The sequence below is a fragment of the Giraffa tippelskirchi genome, chromosome 6 (genome assembly GCF_054371585.1).
Source record: "Giraffa tippelskirchi isolate mGirTip1 chromosome 6, T2T-mGirTip1v1.2.pri, whole genome shotgun sequence".
In the NCBI taxonomy this organism is placed as follows: Eukaryota; Metazoa; Chordata; class Mammalia; order Artiodactyla; family Giraffidae; genus Giraffa; species Giraffa tippelskirchi.
Window position 1 is genome coordinate 118855900 of NC_137280.1, and position 7991 is coordinate 118863890.

Genomic DNA, 7991 nt, shown 5'->3' on the forward strand with positions numbered 1-7991 from the left:
TTTGTGTTTTATTTTCCTCTCATCCCCGCCTCCGAACGCACTCCACTGGATATACTTTCCTGTCACTTGGAGACACCTCAGGCAAATCCTATAACTTTGGGGTCACTTCTCGCTGTAAGGATGATCTCATCTTCAGGTATTAAAAAGCCTTAGCCAGCCCAGTTTAAATCCAAACTTGACACAACGGGAATGCACTTAACAAAGCTGAACTGTACAATGTTCAGTGGTCAAGATGGGGTCGGGAGGTAGGGATAAACCAGGAGTTTGGGATTGACATGGATTTATTGCGTGTGCGCTAAGTCACTTCAGTTGTGTCTGATTCTTTGTGACCCCATGGACTGTAGCCCACCAGGCTCCTCTGTCCATGGGACTCTCCAGGCAAGAATACTGGAGTGGGTTGCCATGCCCTCCTCCAGAGTATCTTCCCAACTCAGGGATTGAACCTTCATCTCTCAGGTCTCCTGCATCAGCAGGCAGGTTCTTTGCCACTGGTGCCACCTAGGAAGCCCATGTACACATTACCATCCAAAGTAAATAGCCAAAAAAGACCTACAGTATAGCACAGGGAACTCTAATCAATATTCTGTAATAACCTAAATGGGAAAAGAATTTGAAAAAGAACAGATGTATAACTGAATCACTTTACTGTTCACCTGAAGCTAAGGTGACATTGTTAATCAACTATGATCCAATATAAAATTTTAAAGAACAGGTTTTTAAAACCAAATGGTCAAGATGTTACATGTTATGTAATGTGTCATTCATCACAATTAAGAATACATTTATTTAAGTTTCTTTTTAAAAAACTTTTACTATCACAACCAATTTTAGCCTTTTTATAGCCCCTAGCACAGGCCCGTACCTCGACTCAGGAACCGGTGGTCAGGGCATGTCATGTAACTACCTGAGGAGAAAGAAGCAGAACCAATAGGAAGTATATACATGTGACAGAGAGGATGACTAATTTTAAGGATTGTCTCACGTGATTATGGAGACTGGCCAGCCAAAAATCTGATGTTCCAGTTCTAATGCCATCAGGCAAGAGAATCTCTTACTCAAGAGAGAGTCTGCCTTTTGCTCTAGTCAGTCCAGAGGTTGGATGAAGCCCATCCACACTGGGGAGGGCAGTCTGCCTGACTCAGTCCGCAGATTCAAATGTTCATTTTATCCACAAACACCCTCACAGACACACCCAGAATAATGTTCGAATCAACAACTGGGCACCATGACCAGTCAAGTCAACACATACCAAGGAAGCGAGTCAGGAGGCCCGGGTCCCACTGTTTCTGGCCCTTACTCCTTGCTTATCTCTCCGGGCCCGAGTTTCCACGTCTCAGAGGATGAAACAAGGCCTGTGAACCTCTCTGGCAGCTATAAAGTGCTCTACACCCTGTGAGCTGTGGTGATGGTGACGGCAACCATTATGACTATTTTAGCTGCTCTCGGCAAATGGCCGGAAGGCTGCTGAGGGCCTTGGCAGGGTTCCTACGTGCAGCTGGGGTCACGGTGTGGGTGGAATAATTGCCAAATACCTTCCTGGCATGTTGATTTCCAGAGGGGATTTATGGGCCCTGGGAGTCATTATTTCAGAGCAACTTATCAAAAAATAAATAAATAAATAACTACGGCCTCATCATAAGCACTTATTCCACTGGAAAGCTGTTTGCAAAACACAACAGACATCAATAATGATGTTCACGGAGTTGTAAATCTTCTAAGCCTGCCTTCCCTTCCTGGGGACTAAGGCACTTGATTTGGTTCTCAAAGAGCTCAGAAGTTTCCAAATAGATAACAGAATACCAGAGTCCATTAAGCAAGGTAATTTACAACAGTGGCAGGCCAAATTCAGAGAAATGCATTAGAGCAGCTTCCCATTTGGCTTGTAGAAAAGACATTATTCTAAGCACACACACAATGAATGCTGTTAGGTGACAATGAGGACACTGGTTAGCTCTCCTAATGAGTTTATTTACCCCCCTCACCATGCAGTGCATTAATTTTGAGTGAAAGTTGTACCACCAGATAAGATTCTCAAAGCCCTGATGTAGACACCGGGGACCTCATTTCCGACCCATTAAATAGGCATCACCGGACATTCTAACAGGAGAAAGGGGAAGAAAAGCAACTTCACTTAGAGCTCTGACTCAGACCTTAAGCCATCCCTGGTCAAAGGTGTGCAATAAAGAAACAATTTCAAACTTTGTACTTGGAGAGGTCCTGGAGAGAGTTTAGAGGGAGAGAATTAAACACAAACTGATAACTGAAATTTCTCCTTTTTTGTTTCACTTTTCATGTTTTAAATGACAACCAAAAGGCTCTGTTCTCTGCTGCTCTGTCCAGTCTGCTCTTTCAACCCCCTGGAGTGCACTACATCTTTAGGTATCATCAAGACAGGAAGCTCCCACCCAGAGAAAAAATTTAAATCATACTTGCTTTTCTGTGACCCACCTGTGGAACAACCCAAACAGATAGAAGAGATGCTAATCTATTGATACAATTCAGTAGTTACTGAGCTCCTATTACATATCTTTGTTGCAAAGGACAGACAAGCAACTCTAACTTAAGCAAACCAAAGAATTTATTGGTAATTGGGCTTGATCAGTAAGTTAACTCTTTCTTTGCCTGTTGATTCAGTGTCATGAGGAGTCCAAAATGGCCAGATGGCAGTCTCAACTTCCAAGTCTACTGTGTGACTGTTATGTTTGCTGGTGAAAGCTTTTCTCTCTTGGAAATCGACTTCAAAAGAAGCTGAGCCCAGAGCTGCAGGACCATGAAGCAAAAATTATCTGAGTGGGTTACTGGATATAGGAGTGAAGGGTGCCACCCCCACACTCAGTCTCTTGATTCTTAGATCCCTGTATACTGGCTGGAGGAGAAAGAGTGCTATAACTGGTCCTTGATTCAGAGTGTACACTGCATGGTATAAGACCGAATCCCAATCATTCAGGATGTTATCTCCCAACTGGTGCCATACATGCATCCCAGTAGGCCAATCCACTGTCATATTGAGCTGAATTATTGAAATTTCCAATTTTGTAAGTCAAAAACAATTGAATAATGACAATTTCACGTTTCAACCTACTTTCAGGCAGCTACTTCTCAGCAATGGGTTACATGTAAGACCAGTGAACTCCATAGGCATGTATCCATTGCTGTGTCTCTTTTACAATGAAATGAGTTCCTTAGTCAGAAGCATGTCACTGAGTATTTAACAGTGAATAAGGCATTCTATTTGTCTGTTATTGGTAGTGCCAGCAGGAGGCAGGGAAGACAAATCCATACCCAGAATACCTGTCTATTTCAGAGAGAACTAACAGCTGTCCCCTCCATGACAGAAGAGGTCAAATATCCCATGGAATATTGGTGTATCAGGGGCTCAGCACTGGTCTCTACTGCCGGCGGGTTAAGCACTCAGCAGCGGTGGGATAACCAGATCAGTCACGGAGCAGACAAGCCCAGGTTTTGAGTCCATGTATAGTCTCATTCCTTCCACCAGGGGCTCTTTGCTCATGGGCCCATTGAGCAAAGCACTGGAACACTGGGAAAAGAGGTTGACTAACTTTATAGACGATATCACCATGTCCACCTTATTACTGGAAGCCTCCTTTGCAGTGGACATAATTTGGTGAGGATTCATATGGGATAAAGCCAGTTTCATGCCTTGAATCCTTCCTGAGAGGGAGGGATGGAGGGGTCTGGGAGGGAGGGAGGGAGGTAGATTGATAGGTAGATAGATAGAATATATCTCTTATCCAATGCCGTGTGGGGCCACCTAAGACGGATGGGTCATGGTAGAGAGTTCTGACAAAACATGGTCCACTGGAGAAGGGCATGGCAAACCACTTCAGTATTCTTGCCTTGAGAACCCCATGAACAGTACGAAAAGGCAAAAAGATAGGACACTGAAAGATGAACTCCCCAGGTTGGTAGTTGCCCAATATGCTACTGGAGAAGAGTGGAGAAATAACTCCAGAAAGAATGAAGAGATGGAGCCAAAGCGAAAACAATACCCAGTTGTGTACATGACTGGTGACGGAAGTAAAGTCCGATGCTGGAAAGAACAATATTGCATAGGAACCTGGAATGTTAGGTTCACGAATCAAGGCAAGTTGGAAGTGTCCAAACAGGAGATGGCAAGAGTGAACATTGACATTTTAGGAATCAGTGAACTAAAATGGACTGGAATGGGTGAATTTAATTCCGATGACCATTATATCTACTACTGTGGGCAACAATCCCTTAGAAGAAATGGAGTGCCATCATACTCAACAAAAGAGTCCGAAATGCAGTACTTGCGTGCAATCTCAAAAATGACAGAATGATCTCTGTTTGTTTCCAAGGCAAATCATTCAATATCACGGCAATCCAAGTCTATGTCCCAACCTGTAATGTTAAAGTATCTGGAGTTAAACAGTTCTATGAAGACCTACAAGACCTTCTAGAACTATACCCCAAAAAGATGTTCTTTTCATTATAGGGGACTGGAATGCAAAAGTAGGAAGTCAAGAGATACCTGAAATTTGGTCTTGGAGTACAGAATGAAGTAGAGCAAGGGCTAACAGAGTTGTTCCAAGGATCACAACAAACTGTGGAAAATTCTTAAAGAGATGGGATACCAGACCACCTGACCTGCCTCCTGAGAAATCTGTATGCATGTCAAGAAGCAACAGCTAGAATGGACGTGGAACAACAGACTGGTTCCAAATTGGGAAAGGAGTACATCAAGGCTATATATTGTCACCCTGCTTACTTAACTTATATGCAGAGTACATTATGCGAAATGCCGGGCTGGATGAAGCACAAGCTGGAATCAAGATTGCCGGGAGAAATACCAATAACCTCAGATATGCAGATGACACCACCCTTATGGCAGAAAGTGAAGAAGAACTAAAGAGCTTCTTGATGAAAGTGAAAGAGGAGAGTGAAAAAGTTGGCTTAAAACTCAACATTCAGAAAACTAAGATCATAGCATCTGGTCCCATCACTGCATGGCAAATAGATGGAGAAACAATAGAAACAGTGACAGACTATTTTGGGGAGCTCCAAAATCACTGCAGATGGTGACTGCAGCCATGAAATTCAAAGACACTTGCTCCTTGGAAGAAAAGCTTTGACCAACCTAGACAGCATATTAAAAAGCAGAGACATTACTTTGCCAACAAAGGTCCATCTAGTCATAGCTATGGTTTTTCTAGTAGTCATGTATGGATGTGAGGGTTGGACTATAAAGAAAGCTGAGCGCCGAAGAATTGATGCTTTTGAACTGTGGTGCTGGAGGAGACTCTTGAGAGTCTCTTGGACTGCAAGGAGATCAAACCAGTCAATCCTAAAGGAAATCAGTCCTGAATATTCATTGGAAGGACTGATGCTGAAGTTGAAACTCCAATACTTTGGCCACCTGATGCAAAGAACTGCTGTTGCTGCTGCTGCTAAGTCGCTTCAATCGTGTCCAACTCTGTGCGACCCCATAGACAGCAGCCTACCAGGCTTCTCCGTCCATGGGATTTTCCAGGCAAGAGTACTGGCATGGGTTGCCATTGCCTTCTCCAGCAAATAACTAACCCATTGGAAAACACCCTGATGCTGGAAAAGACTGAAGGCAGGAGGAGAAGGGGATGACAGAGGATGAGATGGTTGGATGGCATCACTGACTCAATGGACATGAGTTTGGGTAAACTCCGGGAGTTGGTGATGGACAGGGAGGCCTGGCATGCTGCAGTCTATAGGGTCACAAAGAGTTGGACATGACTGAGCAACTGAACTGAACCGACCTCTTATCTAAACCTCGACCAGTTTCTGATCTTGTTCTTTCCCAGTCTCTGACCATTCCGTCAAACTGTCAGCTGCTGCGCATTAACTAGAGTAGATTCACACTTGTGAACACCTCTGAGCCCAAAGAAGATGGTCAGCCACAGGAGGTTCTTGAAGCTCTGTCCTCTTGGAGGATTTCTCTTCACCTCTTTCTTTCAGAGACCTTCCTACCCTAGCAATCCTCTTCCACAATGTGCCAGCATATCCTGGAGAACCTTTGGCAAACTAGGCCCTTCTTTTTCTCTCATTCAAGTAGTTATAAAGAAACTCCCCCGTTTGGCCATAGGTGTGGACTGAGGGAGAGAAGGCAATGCACTAAGAGCATCTGCTTACTTACTCATGTACATTACCTGTACTTGCTGGTTTCCACGGCAACCACTTCCACCTGAGCGACTGCTGCTATGGAAGCCCAGGCCATGGCTGTGGTCATACATGACCCAGTGCATGATGGGTAGTTCAGGGTACGTGTTCACTGACATTAGGAATTTAGCTTACCAGGGCCTGGGAGGACATCGGGAGTTTTTTTCCAATGGAGAAAGTTCTTTGCATTAAAAAGTATGGCTTTTTTTTTTCTTTTCAGAATCCTAAGGGTCTCTGCCTTGACTATTATCCTCTTGGGGTTTACTAGAGTCTCCGTGCAGTGTCCTATTTACCACAGACACTTGCTAGGTCCTAAAGCCCAGTCTCAGAGCCTCTGTGCGGCTGCCTGGACCTCCTGCAGAGTCTTCTCTTGCTCTGGGCTCTGTGTAGAAAAAAAAAACCTATAAATTAATAAATAGGTCCAAGCAGCATACTCAAATTTTTTTTCAAATATTGTATATATTGCTTCCAAGATCTAAAGAGGCCCCCCAAGCATTGTGCCTCCTTAAAGGCAAGGGGCAACTTTCCTTTCACTTTGAAGAGTTTTCATGAGGTCAATCTCACATCCTCTGGCTTGTATGTGTCTTTCTAAGGGTTCTAAGATACTAAGTACTTCCTGCTTATTTGGTCCAATCAGCAAGCTGTCATCAGTGAAATGTATCTGTGTGATGCTCTGTGGAATGCTAAGATGATCAAGATCTCTACTGTCTATATTATGGTAAGTAGCAGGGAAGATGACATAATCCTGAGATGACACTAGAAAGCTGCCCTGTCAGCAGTACCTGACAGGTAAAATCCAAAGTACCTAGCAGATCATACCAAGTACCAGGGGCTGTGTTGATTTGTTCCAATAAAAATGCCACAACTGGAATGGTGGCTGCAACCAGAATTACCAGCAAATCTACATTTATGATCATCCATAGTAATTTTCCAAGATCCCCTCACTTTCTGCATGGATCAAATATATGACCAGTTAATTGGGCATATGATAGAAACAACTACCTCTACATCTTTCAGGACTTTTTGATCCTAATCTCTGAAATCCTCCCCCTACCCTCCACGAGCCCCTCCAAGAATGCAATACGGGTTTTCCTACCATTCTTGCAGGAAAGGGAAACTGTATTAGCTCTCACCTCACAGGTCAGGGAGCTAGTGTGATGATTCTGCCAATTGCTGAGTATATCTATGACAATTACACATCTAGAGACCAAGGCAATATCACAGAGCAGGACCGTGGACCCAGTGTGAGATGAAGATTGTCCAAAACCTCATTGATCACCTGACTGTCATAAACCTTTTCTGTGACTGGTAGACTATAGTGACATGCTGAATCCCCAGGAATTAGCAAAGATTCAGTTTTAGTTTCAAGTTGCCCCCAAAAGGATTACATATTTCCTTAGTCCACATCACCCCAGTAAATGGCTCTGGGTTCCCTTGGGGAAAGCATGGGCGCACATGGCACTGCTGTAAATTTCTTCCTCAAGAGGACGAAGGGTCCCTCTTCAGTCATGTAGTTTCAGGTATGTGACCTGGCATAGATCTGAAAAACTGTGAGAGAGACCATGGCTATTCATGGCGGGTTCTGCAGTCAGGCTTCTGGCCACTGGACCTCATTTTTCCTACTATGCAGAACAAGTAGTATTTGAGTATGCTGCCCATCTACTTCATCTCTAGGAGCACCATGATAGAGCAGCTACCAACCAAAATGTCCATGAACAAAATGTTCTGATTACCATACTGAATATGTGGGAAGGAGGAGAATACCTAAGTCATCAGTGCCATCTGTCATTGGCTTTCTCTGGTCACAATTGGTGTTGAAA